At 44.1% G+C, this 15,101-nt stretch overlaps 1 long non-coding RNA gene across 1 annotated transcript; it reads left to right on the top strand.

The window, feature by feature from the left end:
• Window positions 1–2,796: 2,796 nt before the first annotated feature.
• LOC125096415 (uncharacterized) lies at window positions 2,797–9,473 on the top strand. Its single transcript, XR_007126179.1, has 3 exons — window positions 2,797–2,910; window positions 3,051–3,195; window positions 9,154–9,473. It is a non-coding gene; the product is annotated as an uncharacterized LOC125096415 (long non-coding RNA).
• Window positions 9,474–15,101: the final 5,628 nt, after the last annotated feature.

Genomic DNA, 15,101 nt, shown 5'->3' with positions numbered 1-15,101 from the left:
TTCAGAGCAGCAGGGCTTGCTGAAAACCACAGTGTTCTCTGTGTCTGGGCCCTGTGTTCTGCGCTCAGTGGATTTGTAAGTGCCTCCTCTGTTTCATTCCTGGTGGCAGGAGGTAGAATGGTGAACAAAACAACCCATCCCTGCTTTCATGGAGCCTAAAGTCTACTGAGGATGCCTGACCCTGAGCAAATGACCACGGTGGTGAATGTAGGTGGGTGCTACACAAGGTGGCAATGGCCCTGCCTTAGGCATAAGACAGGAGGGCTTCTGGGATGCAGTGATGCCTTGGCTGGGCCTAGCCTTCTCTTAGTCTCTGAATAGGGAAGAGACATATTAAACCCCAACAACTGAATACGTCCACAAAGGCTGGTCATGAGCTAAGGGGTGGGAGAGATGGGAGCTTAGACACAGAAAAATGCCAGACTATGGGGATTTCTGTAGGAGTATAGGAGAAGAAAAACTTTTTTCTCTGTCCACCTTAATTTCTCTGACAGGAGCCCTGTAATTAGAATACAAAGACAGATTACCCAGAGAAAAATAAACAAGTTTATTAAATATTTTATTTATTTATTTGATAGAGAGAGACAGCAAGAAAGGGAACACAAGCAGGCAGAGGGGGAGAGGGAGAACCAGGCTTCCTGCTGAGCAGGGAGCCAAGGCAGGGCTCAATCCCAGGACCCCAGGATCATGACCCTGAGCTGAAGGCAGACACTTAACAACTGAGCCACCCAGGCGCCCCAAACGAGTTTATTTAAAAGTGCATCACACATACACAAGGGAGCACCCAATAATGAGTAACTCAAAGGAGTGGTTAGAACTTGGGCTTATTATAGCATATTAACAAAAGAACAATACATTTCTAGAAAAGTGACAAGACAAAGGAAAAGGACTTTTGAGTTTCTAGGGAGGCAAATTCTGAGAAGGAATATATACTAGGGAAGTAATGGTAGACAAGGTTTGTTACTTAGGCTCCTCTGGTGCCATCTCCAGACTGATAAGGGTCTGGAGTTTTCTCTGGTGACTAACTTCCATCCTTCCTGGCAGAGAGGGGAGTGGGGACACCTCTGTAAACTTATGTCTTGCTTTTAGTCAAATAAGAGGAGGGCAGAGAGTTTTTCTGGTATCTGTTTCTTCTTAATTGCCTTCTACTCAAAATAATCCTTATGCGAATGTGGCATATTTGGGGTGGTGTGTTCTACTACTCTTCTACAGTTTTGCTTTACTAAATTGTTAAATATTCTTCTTATTAGACCAGCATTTTGTTTTGTTTTTTACATATAACATACCATAAAATTTACCCCTTTAAAATATATAACTCAGTCAGTACAGCATGCTCAGTCAGTAGAGCATGCAACTTTTTTTTTTTAATATTTTATTTATTTATTTGACAGACAGAGGTCACAAGTAGGCAGAGAGGCAGGCAGAGAGAGAAAGGAGGAAGCAGGCGCCCCGCATCAGGCTCTCTGCTCAGCGTGCTGAGCCTGCTTCCTCTTCTCTCTCTCTGCTTGCCTCTCTGCCTACTTGTGATCTCTGTCTGTCAAATAAATAAAAATCTTTAAAAAAAAAAAAAGTGATGTAATTCAGTAGTTTTAAAATATATTCACAAAGTTGAGCGATCATCCACACAAATTTCAGAGCACTTCATCACCCCAAAAGAGACCCTAGACTCATTAGCACTCATTCATCATCTGTCCCTTCTGCCAGCCCCACCAGTACTCTGCTTTCTGGTTTCTACAGATTTACCTATTATGGACATTTCATATAAACAGAATCCAAAATGTGTGCTCTTGTGTCTGGCTTCTTTCATTTAGCATAATTTTTTTTTAAGTCCTCTAAGGTTGTAGCATGTACCTATATCCCCATTCCTTTTCATGGCTGAACAATACTCCTTGTGTGGCTATAAGTCACAAGACTCTTGACCGGAAGGTGTGTATGTCTGTGATGGGAGCCAGTGCCTTGAAGTCCAGCCTCAGTGTGAGAACTACTGTACTCTGTATGGCATTTCAACTGCCTGGGCTCTCCTCTCATTGGCTGTGTGTCTGGACAAATCACTTTCTTTGTGCTCATTTTCCTCTCATGAATGGGAATAACAGTAATAACTCTCATAGGGTTGGTGAATTAAATGAGTTTATACATTGAAAGGTCTTAGAAAAGTTCCTGGTATAAAAGTCCAGTTGTTATGATGAAAAAAAAATAATAATCTGGCAGATGCAAAACTCCCCACTGATTAGCACACTGCCCTTTGTTCCAGAATCTTCCAAACAGCTACATGGCTACTTTATAAAACTTGGAATTACAACCAGGTCTGACTATAAGAGGAAATGAGTTGAAGATAGCAATTTCTGTACCTTTTTTAGGTGAAGGGGAACAGAATATGCCACCCTAAAATGTGCCACTTTGGCATGAAGATTATTTTGAGCTGAAGGCAATCAAGTCTCAGCAGACTCAAGAAAAACTTTTACCTCTCCCTTAATTGTCTAAAAGAATTTAGATGGGGGGCACCTGGGTGGCTCAGTGGATTAAGCCGCTGCCTTCGGCTCAGGTCATGATCTCAGGGTCCTGGGATCGAGCCCCGCATCGGGCTCTCTGCTTGGCAGGGAGCCTGCTTCCTCCTCTCTCTCTGCCTGCCTCTCTGCCTGCTTGTGATCTCTGTCTGTCAAATAAATAAATAAACAAAATCTTTAAAAAAAAAAAAAAAAAAAAAAAAAAAAAGAATTTAGATGGGGAGCCTGGCCCAGAAAGAGAGTTATTACCAGAGATAACTTTTTTTTTTTTTTTTTAAATCTAAAAGACCCACATGGTAGGGCCAACATCTGCCTAGGAAACATCTGCTCTTCTCATCTTCCTGCAAATTGCCCACCTCCCCTTTGAAGCCCCAGCCCCATCTCTTTCCTTAGCTCAGGATGGCATGTGAGTCTCCATTGCCTGACTGCCTCTGGGTCTCATATTTTTATGGGGCCCCCTGTACATAAATAAATAAATTTCTTTTTTTTAAATAAAATAACAATTTTTCTTTTTCTCCTATTAATCTGTTTTTATATCAACGGAAGCATTAGTGCAGCCAAAGAACCTAGAAAGAAAGAAGGAAAAATTTTCCCCCCAGCACCCCCTGACAGTTTGGTGACCTGCAAAGGGACATTCGCTGGTTGGACACAGCTTCCTCCAGGGAGGCTGCCGCTGAGAGAGCTGCAGAAGGTAAGAATTCTTACCAGATCAGTCTCCTGGAGCTCCACCTGTAGAATCCAGTGGAAGCGAGCGTGGAGAGAGTCCTCTTTCCTTTTTCTAAATTCAGATTAGCAGGAGAAAATGTTTGTGTGAAGTAGTTCCTTGAGTATGGTGACTCTGGTAAAGATTTGTTTTGAGTACTCTCAGGTCTATGGAGATAGTCATCAGTCATCGTTTCCTTTTGTCTCTGTCCTTTGTGTCCTTTGTCATGAGAAGGAGAATCATAGCCCACATGAGCTTTTTCCTTTTGTCCCATCCCATGTCTTGAGAGCTTGGCTTTATGACCAGGGAGAATATTCTCACTGGAAGAGGCATGTACTGGCATGCATTGGCATATAGCCCAGTAGGTTCCAGATCCAAAAAACAGCCCTGTCTTTATCTGACTGAGCCAACTCTCAGGGGAGTTTGTCTTAAGGGGTTCCGGTCCATAAGGGACCCTTGTTGGTGATGGTGATGGAAGAGTTCCAGATGGCAGGTCTGTGACTGGAGGTGTCTCACGTTCTCACAGGAGACCAGAGCCACCATTCTTACTGCTTGTGACATTGAAGGTCTTGGCTTTCTTAGGCTAATTATGGGAACGAACTTTCCGGATCTTCTGAGGACTGCATCCTCAGCACCCTCTTTTGGAATGCTTCTTGCATCCGTGGCTAAACCGTAAAAAGATTTAATTGGTGTGAGTCACTGTTGAGATTAATATAAAATTCTTACTTGTCAATGGCCAGATAACACATCCTCTGAACAGGCTGTATTTAAAAGAGGAAATTTAGAGAGCTCTCATCTAACAATTGTCAATTTATTTATTTTTTTTTAAGATTTTATTTATTTATTTGACAGAGAGAGATCACAAGTAGATGGAGAGGCAGGCAGAGAGAGAGAGAGAGGGAAGCAGGCTCCCTGCTGAGCAAAGAGCCCGATGCGGGACTCGATCCCAGGACCCTGAGATCATGACCTGAGCCGAAGGCAGCGGCTTAACCCACTGAGCCACCCAGGCGCCCCGTCAATTTATTGATACCTATGGAAAAAAACTTTTTTTCTTATGGAAAAAAAAACAATTAAAAAAAGGGACACAAAGGAATATAACTTCTAGGCTCAGGGACTCCCTTAGCAAGATGAAAGTACAGAAATTAGACTTAAAACAAAAATTAAAGCCCACATTCAAGGTAATTTCCGCCTCTCAAAATCCTGCCCCGCCTTCCCGTTCCAGCTTCCCTTTTTCCTTTGAGATTTGCGGAGAGCGGAGAGGAGAGCTTCCCGACTTGACCTCCAGGCCCGGGGTACTGGTTACCTATGTAAATGCTAAGGACCAAGAACTGAATTTTGCAGAATAACGGTTGGGGGTGGGGCAGGGCTCACTTCCATGTTTCTTACAACTCCTCTTACTCTCCAGGGCTTTGTAATCAGGCTCTGCCTGCCTCAAGTCTTCCTATGCAGTGTCTTTTGTGGGACTATCCTGGATCCTAACCACAAAGAATTCTTTTTTTTTTTTTTTTTTTTTTTTAAGATTTTATTTATTTATCTGACAGACAGAGATCACAAGCAGGCAGAGAGGCAGGCAGAGAGAGAGAGAGGAGGAAGCAGGCTCCCTGCGGAGCAGAGAGCCCGATGTGGGGCTCGATCCCAGGACCCTGGGATCATGACCTGAGCTGAAGGCAGAGGCTTTAACCCACTGAGCCACCCAGGCGCCCCTTTTTTTATTTTTTTGACAGAGATCACAAGTAGGCAGAGAGGCAGGCAGAGAGAGAGAGGTGGAAGTAGACTCCCTGCAGAGCAGGTAGCCTTATTCATGGCTCGATCCCAGGACCCTGAGATCATGACCTGAGCTGAAGGCAGAGCCTTTAACCCACTGAGCCACCCAGATGCCCCACCACAAAGAATTCTTGCAAACAGAGACACATAGAAGACTTTAAAGGATAACATCCTTTTACCTCCGTTTCCAGCATATCCTACCAAATTTAGAGAAGAGTTAAAAAGATCATCGGCCCGGGGCGCCTGGGTGGCTCCGTGGGTTAAAGCCTCTGCCTTCAGCTCAGGTCATGATCTCAGGGTCCTGGGATCTAGCCCCGCGTCGGGCCCCCTGCTCGGTGGGGAGCCTGCTTCCCCCTCTCTCTCTGCCTGTCTCTCTGCCTACCTGTGATCTCTGTCTGTCAAATAAATAAATAAAATCTTTAAAAAAAAAAAAAAAGATCATCGGCCATTCACACCCCACTCACATGGACCTTGCTTAGCTGCTAAGGGGTGTTTTTTCTACCTGTGATTATACTGTAGTTAATAGACAAGCCAGATGGCTCCCCGAGGAAAACCCCCCTCATGGAGTAAACAGATGACCAGAATTTCTCCTAGGCAATCCTAAAAATACTGTTCAGGGAATGAACATAAATACATACAATCTTAAAAACAACAACAACAAGTTGATTGGTTTAATTAAAACAGACGTGTCCTCAGGAGTGCCTAGGTGGCTCAGTCAGTTCGAGCCGCCAACTAATTGATTCTGGCTCAGGTCATATCTCAGGGTCTGGGATCCCGCTCCAGGCCACACAGGGAGTCTGCTTGAGCGTGTCTCTCCTTCTCCTTCTGCCCCTCTCCTTGATCATGTGCTCTCTCTCTTTCTCAAATAAATAAATAAATCTTTTTTAATAAAAGATTTTATTTATTTGACAGAGAGAGATACAGAGAGAGAGGAACACAACCAGGGGGAATGGGAGAGGGAAAAGCAGGCTTCCTGCTGAGCAGAGAGTCTGACACAGGGCTCCATCCCAGGATTCTGGGATCTGGACCAGGGCTGAAGGCAGATGCTTCATGACTGAGCCACCCAGGCGCCCCATAAAAAATAAATCTTAAAAAAAAAAAAAAAAAAAAAAGACATGTTTTCACAATCTCAGTATTAAATATAATCCAGACATGCAACTTTTATTCTACCTGGGTTTACTATTCAAAAAAATTTGGGGCACCTGGGTGGCTTAGTCATTAAGTGTCTGCCTTTGGCTCAGGTCATGATCGCAGGGTCCTGGGATAGAGCTCCACATCGGTCTCCCTGTTCAACGGGAAGCATGCTTTCCCTCTCCCACTCCCCCTGCTTGTGTTCCTGCTCTTGTGCTCTCTCTGTCAAATAAATAAATAAAATCTTAAAAAAAAAATTCATGTTATCTCTGTTACAAAATTTGTCAGCAAGAAAAACAGCTTCGATGATGGCTAACTCCATCTAACGTCTCAGAATGTTCTTGTGGGTAGTCTAAGCATAATTGTTGGGAACCAGTGACTTAGATAGATGTAATTGGAATAAGAACTTTTAGGTGAACTTTTCAGCCATCATTATGTTTTATGACGTGTATCCTTAAAAATACCTTCCCAAATCACGGGCACCTGGCATAGTTGGCTGAGTGTCCAACAATTGGTTTCAGCTCAGGTCGTGAGGTTGAGCCATGAACTGGGCTCAGTATAGAGTCCTGCCTGAGATTCTTTTCCTCCCCCTCTGCCCTCCTGCTTGGGCTACCTCTCTCCCAAATAAATAAATAAATCTAAAAAAAAGAAAAAAGCAAAAAACTCAGACCTTCCAAAATCATTTGAAAACTTCCACCATTAGAGTTTTACTAAGTTAAGTAATAGAAATTCATTGAACATCTAGATGGTTTCCAAGTTAGATAAAATCTTGAAACATTAATTACTGAACATGGGTTTATCTACATTTTGCTTCTTATTATAGAGAAGCTAAAAGATGTTTGGATGTGTTTGTACTACATTGGAAAATTGTACTATAAAAAAAGTGTATGCTTCCAAAAATTATGAAATGTATTTCTAAATTTGCGAGTCTAAAGAACGCTAGTATAACAATTTGTGTCTTAGTTTTTACTAAGGGGTAACAATTTCTAAGGGTTAATGATTCTGATAAATGACATTAAAACTATGAGAAATAGGGGTGTCTGACTGGTGTAGTTGGTGGTGCGTGAGACTCTTGATCCTTGGGGTCATGAGTTCGAGCCCTGCATTGGGTGTAAAGATTATCTAAAAATCAAAAAATCTTGAAAAAAAAATAGGAGAAATAGTAAGGGAAACAACCCTGTATGCAAAGAAAGTAAGATGGGTTTCGTAAGAGGGATGTAATGAGGCATTTTGTCAAGGGAGCACGAGCATGATCAGGGAGAGGGACAGAGGGAGAAAGACAAGCAGACTCCCTACTGTGCTGGGAGCCCAATGTGGGGCTTGATCCCAGGACCCAGGGACAAATGCTTAACTGACTGAGCCACCCAGGTACTCCTCTCCTTAGATCTTTACCCATGGTCATTTATACACCTTTGCCATTTACACAGAGTTACTGTTTTACTCTGATGCTTTTGAAAAAGTGTTCTTGCAAAAGTGCTTCCTCCTCAAGGAAATTCATGGAAAGGACTTTGACAAAGATAGGTTTCTGATAACTTTAAGATCATAAGACTGAACTGGCTACGAATTTCTAGAACTAAAGGAAAAACTGAATTCAAGCAGAACAAAAATTAGAATGAGACTGAAGGAACTGAGAGGATGATTATAATTTTTTATGACTTTTTCTTTGAAATATTACTGGTTCTTTAATGTTCTGTTTTTTTCCAGATTTAAGGAGACTTTTTTCTCTTTTTTCTTTTTTTTTTAAGATTTTTTATTTATTTATTTATTTGACAGAGAGAAATCACAAGTAAGCAGAGAGGCAGGCAGAGAGAGAGGAGGAAGCAGGCTCCCTGCCGAGCAGAGAGCCCGATGCGGGGCTCGAACCCAGGACCTGGGATCATGACCTGAGCCGAAGGCAGCGGCTTAACCCACTGAGCCACCCAGGCGCCCCTCTCTTTTTTCTTAAGTTAACTATGACTTACAGCAATTTGGTAAAGTATGTCTCTGTAAACAAAGATGAAACACCGACTTTTTCTCCCTGCCTGATCCCTCCATAATTGGGAAACTTAGCAAATATTCTTTACGACAGTATATTTATTTCCTTAAGTTCAGTAAGAATCTGTTCTCCTTGTAACAGGTATAATTGGAAACATTGATTATATTACTGAGACTTTCACTGCAATGTCATATTTGAGAATAAAATGCATCAATTCAGATATGATCAAACAGCTTCAAGGAACAAATGTTGACTTTATAGAGCCAATAATGGCCTTTGGAAAAAATGGCCTGGTACCCTGCTTATGGGGTTTCCAGAAATTTTACCAGGTGAGTAAAGAAGGTCACTTTCTGGCAGGCTCAGGAGCCTTAGGATACTTTGGGGACCTCAGGAGAAAAAAAATCGCTCAAATCTATACATATTACAGGTAAAGTCTGGTGGTGGCTTCTTAGCCTCGAGAAGCTTTAAAAGTCCATATGGGGGCACCTGGGTGGCTCAGTGGTTGAGGCCTCTGCCTTCGGCTCAGGTCATGATCTCAGGGTCCTGGGATCGAGTCCCGCGTCGGGCTCTCTGCTCAGCAGGGAGCCTGCCTCCTCCTCCTGTCTCTCTCTGCCTGCCTCTCTGCCTACTTGTGATTTGTCTGTCAAATAAATAATAATAATAATAATAAAATCTTAAAAATAAATAAATAAAAGTCCAATATGAGTGGGGCTGCCTGGGTGGCTCAGTGGGTTAAGCCTCTGCCTTCGGCTCAGGTCATGATCTCAGGGTCCTGGGATCAAGTCCCGCATCGGGATCTCTGCTAGGCAGGGAGCCTGCTTCCTCCTCTCTCTCTGTCTGCCTCTCTGCCTTCTTGTGATGTCTGTCAAATAAATAAATAAAATCTTAAAAAAAAAAAAAAAAAGATTTATTTTTAAGTAATCTCTACACCCGGCAGGGAGCTTGGACTCTTGGCCCCAAGATCAAGAGTCTCACTCTCTACCAACTGAGTCAGCCAGGCACCCTACATAGTCTTCTACTTTATTGACCTTTCTGACTTGGAATCATTGAGAACTAAAACTGCTCTTTCCCCAAAGCCAGGCAAACAAGCTAGAGCTGGACAACTTGATAAAACCTCAAAGAAATCACCACAATAGCTCATGTATGGACAACCTTAATGCCTCTGGGCCACAGAAGGATCACCAGAGACATTCGAACTGCCAACCAGAAAAATCTAGCTGGTTGCTGCTGCCCTTCCTTACTCCATCTGAAGAGGTTTGGAGCCGGATATCTAGAAATCTTCTTGACTGGCTGCCTTCAGAACTCAGAAACTGGGAGTGTAATCTTCTCCAGTCATTAACTGTTGTTTTTCTTCTGTTTCCATAGAAATGCTTCTTATTAAATATCTAATTGCTTGCACCATAGAACTAACTTTGGGAGTCTGCCTGCATTTCTGCCTCCTAAAATGAGACACAGCTCTTTAACTGAACTGGCCTGTTCTCTGGATTAAGAGGCTTGTCTGGTAGGAGAGGGTGATTTACCAACTCAACTTATGAACTGCCTTATGCCTTATGTCTGCCTTACGTCAATTTAATTATTAGACTAGCCAAAGAACTTAGAAGGGTAGAAGGAAAATTTTTCCACCCTCACACAGGCATTTAGGATTTTGTAGTTGTGCAGACTTTTAAATTTGTCATTAGTGGTAATGAACTACGGGACTTTTCCTATATACGTACTTCTAAGGTCACAGAGCTTGAGAACAAACTGCTTTATTTATTTATTTTTAAAGATTTATTTTAGTCTTTTAAGTAATCGCTCCACCCATCGTGGGGCTTGATTTTACAACCCTGAGATGAAGTTGTGTGCTCTACTGGTTGAGCCAGCAAGGCACCCAGAGAAGAAACTGCTTTATTTCCAATCAATTGATTTAATTAAGTGTGTGTGCAAGTGTGGGGGTGTGAGTGGGTGGGCAGAGTGAGAGGGGGAGAGAGTCTTAAGCAGATTCTGAGCTGAGCTTGGAGCCTGACCCCAGGGTCAGGTGAGGGCACTTGATCACAGGACCTGGAGATCACGACCCAAGCCAAAACCAAGAGTTGGATGCCTAACTGACTGAGCCACCCAAGCACTAAAGTTTAAAGAAATTATAATGAAATTTCAACATACAGAAAAGTAGCAGAATATGATTGCTCATGTACATTCAACAACATTTATTCCCATTTTTCAATTCTTGACAGATGTTTTTTGTTCCACAACTGGATGGGGGAGGCACACCCACTAGGTAGGAACCATCTTGCAAGGATCTGGGGAAACTGGTTTCATGGGCAGGTTGAGAAATGTATGCTTGCCTAGGCAGCAAGGACACTTTGTGGAAGGTGAGGGTGGGGAGGGCTGTGCTCCACCCCTGTTCTCCACCTGGCCCCTCTGTGGGGCTTGGTATGGGATGAGAAGGCTCACTCTGGGAAGCTGACACCAGTACCATAATGAAGTTGTCTCCAGCACCGTGACTCCGGTGTCAACCAAGAGTAAGGCACATGGTGGTTGAGCTCACACTTAGGGCACCAGGGATCGTCTGGCAAGCAAACTTGAATGGATATCGACAGGCTGTGGATCTAAAGGAGCACATTCAGGAGGGTAGAGTGCCTCTAGGTCAAGTACTCCAGACCCTCCCTGCTCAAGTGAGGCTGTGGGCCAGGGAGCTGATTAGAAATGGAGAACCTTGGGCTCCCCCCACCAGAGCTGTTGCTCTAAATCATTCAAGATGACTCCAAATTTCAAAATCTCACCCATTCTGGGTTGGCAAGCAGCTAGTTCAGCCCTTAACAGAAAATGCAGAGATTCCTTTGGCAAGACCATGGAGAAGGGGGCACCTGGGTAGCTCAGTCAGTTAAGCATCTGCCTTCGGCTCAGGTCATGGTCCCAGGGTCCTGGGACAGAGTCCCACATCAGGCTCCCTCTCAGCGGAAAGCCTGCTTCTCCCTCTCCCACTCCCCCGGCTTGTGTTCCCTCTCTCGCTGTGTCTCTCTCTGTGTCAAATAAATAAGTAAGTAAGTAAATAAATAAATAAATAAAATATTTGTGGGGGAAAACAAAAAACAAAAAACCCCTGGAGAAGGATTCTCTAGATAATCCCAGCATCATCTCCATTCACGGGCAGTTGGCTGGCTAAGCAACATGTCTTTCAGTCTTCTGTCAGTCACTGCTGGAAGCCGGGTGGGCTGTGGGCATGGCAAGGGGAATCTTCTTAACTGAAAACCCTGCTGAGAATAAGCCCCTTGCTGTTGCCCTGTTGGAAATTCCAAGCCCTCCAGCTAAAGTTTAAGGAAAACTTTTCCTGTGTTAATTATAAACCCATTTTCAGCCCGTGCTCAGTGGGCTGACTGGTATTTGAAAAAATTACTTGTTATGGTAGTCCATGTTTGTCATTAAAATTTTTTTTGAAGAATGCTGACACCTATACAAATAAGATGCAGAAGCCTATGTCTCCTCTCTCCCTGTTCCTGCTGTCCCCCAAGGTACCGTTAGCAGTTTGCCGTCTGTCCTTGAAGATCTATTTCTTTGCATTTAAAAACACCACACACTCCCTTCCTGTAATCTTTCCACCTTAATCTTTTTCTCGGCCTTTTGCGCATCCTTCTTTTTTTTTTTTTAAGGGTATAAAAATTTATTACATGTACAGAATATGACCACTAACGAATGCAGACTAGCTAGGGCATAATGATACTGGATAGAAGATGTCTAGCTCTTTGGAAAGTGAGCAGGTTTGGGTGGCACAGTCGGCTAAGCATCTGACTCTTGGTTTCGGCTCCAATTGTGATCTCAGGTCATGAGATCGAGCCTCAGGTTGGGTTCTGTGCTCAGCACAGTCTGCTTAGGTTTCTCTCTCCCTCTACCCCCTCCCTGAGCCTTCACACAGCACAGTCTCTCTCTCTCTCTCAAATAAGTAAATAAATTTTTAAAAATTGCTATGTGTGTAACTCATTAATCCTCAGAGCCACCCCATGAAGTACTATTATTATCCCCAGAGAGGTGGAGATGCGTGTCCAAGGTCACCCAGTAAGCTGATCACAGGCGCCTCAGTATGTTAAATCCCTACCCACAGTGGGATAAGCAAAGAAGAGTGGGGACACTTGGGTGGCACAGTCAGTTGAATGTCTGCCTTCAGCTCAGCCCATGATTCCAGAGTCCTGGGGTCGAGTTCCACATCAGGCTCCTTGCTCGGCGGGGAGCCTGATTCTCCCCTTGCCTGCTGCTGCCCCTGCTTGTGTGCTCTTGCACGCGTTCTCTCTCTGACTAATTAATTAATTAATTAATTAATTAAATCTTTTTAAAAAAAGGCGTGATGGGGTGGAAATCTTCCAGATCCTTTTTTTGGACCTCAGAATACTTGTAGACCCTAGACCACTTTAGGAGAAGCCAAGGTGACGGCGAGGGCTGTGGGTGGTCGGTTCTTGTTCTCTTTCATCCCAGTGCTCAGCATTGTCCTGTCTGTGATGTATAGGGTCACCCCAGGTGGGAGACAGCTGCAGGCTGGCACCTAGACCCTGGTGGCTGTCCTGGCCTCTAGAGGCCCACTGGCCAGGCTGGACCTGGGGCAGCAGAGTCCCATCGCATCAGGATGGCCCCCAACTACCAGGAGCCTCCTTTGACGGGGGCCACGTCCAGTCGTCTCTACCCCTGCTGCCCCTGCTCTAGGGCTCCATCATGGTAGCACAATAATGGAAGATGGTTTATGAATATTTTCTTTCTTTTTTTTTTTTTTTAAGATTTTTTATTTATTTGACAGACAGAGATCACAAGTAGGCAGAGAGGCAGACAGAGAGAGAGGGGGAAGCAGGCTCCCTGCTGAGCAGAGAGCCCGATGCACGATGCGCGGCTCCATCCCAGGACCCTGAGATCATGACCTGAGCCAAAGGCAGAGGCCCTAACCCACTGAGCCACCCAGGCGCCCGGTTTTATGAATATTTTCTGTAGCCTTTCATACAGAGGCAAATGCCTGTCAGGCAGAAAAGAAACACTAAATTTTGAGACTGCAACACTTTAAGCCCTGGAATTCCAAGACCTGCCTCCGGTTCAAACCCGCACTGGCCATTGTATTCGTTCGTTCATTCATTCATTCATTCCTTCATTCATATTTTTTTGACAGAGCAATAGAGAGAGCCAGAGAGCACAAACATGGTGGGGAGGGGCAGAGGGAGAAGGAGAAGCAGACTCCCCGCTGAGCAAGGAGCCTTATGTGGGATTCTCTGTATCCCAGGACTCTGGGATCATAACCTGAGCCGCAGGCAGACGCTTCACTGATTGCGCCACTCAGGTACCCCTGACATTGGCCTTTTTAGACTTAAGTGAATGTTAGGCAGGGTGGCCAAATAATGGATCATCCATACTAGAGTTCTTGTTTGGTCGGCTAATGTAAGTCTTGGTAAATTTTAATAGAAAAATTCCAAGCTTACGGAAAAGTCGCAAGAATACAAATAATACAAGGATACTCCTATATCTTTTATTCAGAGTCACCTATTTCAACATTTTCCCTATTTACTTTCAACCTCTTTCTCAATGTATAGCTCAGTCCTGGGACCCTGGGATCATGACCTGAGCCAAAGGCAGCCACCTCACTCACTGAACCACCCAGGCACCCCCCAAAAGATGTTCTTTTTTTTTTTTTTTTAAAGATTTTATTTATTTGACAGAGAAGGAACACAAGCGGGGGGGGGGGGGGTGCAGAGGGAGAGGGAGAAGCAGGCTTTTCCCTGAGCATGGAGCCTGATATGGGACTCGATCCCCATGACCTGAGTCGAAGGCAGGCACTTAATGACTTAGCCACCCAGGCACCCTGCAAAGAGGGTCTTTTTTTTTTTTTTTTTTAAGATTTTATTTATTTATTTAACAGAGAGAGAGAGATTACAAGTAGGCAGAGAGGCAGGCAGAGAGAGAGGGGGGAAGCAGGCTCCCTGCTGAGCAGAGAGCGATGTGGGCCTTCATCCCAGGACCCTGAGATCAAGACCCCAGCCAAAGGCAGAGGCTTAATCCCACTGAGCCACCCAGGCACCCCCAAAGAGGTTCTTAAAAGCATTTTTTCCCCCAGTGCAAGACCTAGTCTAGGATCAGATACTACATTTAGTTGTCCGAAGCAGCAGTTTGGGGAGTGAAAGAGGGCACTACTAATATTTATGCTGGAAAGAGACAAATAAAGCTAAGGCAAAAGGTTGGTAACTGTAGAATCTGGCGGAGGAGGTAAATGGGCACCCATTTTGTCTACTTTCATGTATGTTTAAATTTTTAATTAAAATTTAAATGTAAATTTAAATTTTTAAAAAAGATTTAATTAATTTATTTGACAGACATAGATCACAAGTAGGCAGAGAGGCAGGCAGAGAGAGTGGGGGAAGCAGGCTCCCCGCTGAGCAGAGAGCCCAATTCGAGCTTGATCCCAGAACCCTGAGATAATGACCTGAGCTGAAGGCAGACCCTGAGATAATGACCTGAGCTGAAGGCAGACCCTGAGATAATGACCTGAGCTGAAGGCAGACGCTTAACCTGAGCCACCCAGGTGCCCCTGTAAACTTAAATTTTTTTAAACACAAAGTGAAAAAATGAGTCAAATAACAATCTGAAAAGGAATATGCTAAGCCCAGAGACATAAAACAAGGCTGTTTGTAAACAGATCCTCTGGCTGCCCTGTTTTTCAAGGTTCAGACTATTGAAGAACAAAAACCCAACTGAATAAATTTGAAAATCTAATTGGCTTTACTCTGCAACTTCTGAACTGAGCAGTATCCAGCAATTAGAGGGGTACCTCCAAGAGTTTTACAAAATGGAAGATTTTTATTGGAAGCGGGGTAGGGCAAGGAAGGTATTAGCAAAGGAGAACAAAGATTTGCTTCAGGCAAAGTCACCTTTCCTTCCAGGAAGGTCAGGGGTCTTATTTGGAGGATTACCTCCTGTTCCTTTGGGGGAGATGCAGAAGGCCCATGTGACAGATTACCTCATTGCTGCTTGAAGAAAATTCCCTGGTGGTGGAGGGGGTGGGAGGGCAGGTCTGCTCAGT

This window comes from Lutra lutra, chromosome 3, assembly GCF_902655055.1.
Source record: "Lutra lutra chromosome 3, mLutLut1.2, whole genome shotgun sequence".
Taxonomy (NCBI): Eukaryota; Metazoa; Chordata; class Mammalia; order Carnivora; family Mustelidae; genus Lutra; species Lutra lutra.
The sequence above is the reverse complement of the archived record's forward strand: the minus strand, read 5'-3'. Positions and strand labels throughout refer to the sequence as shown.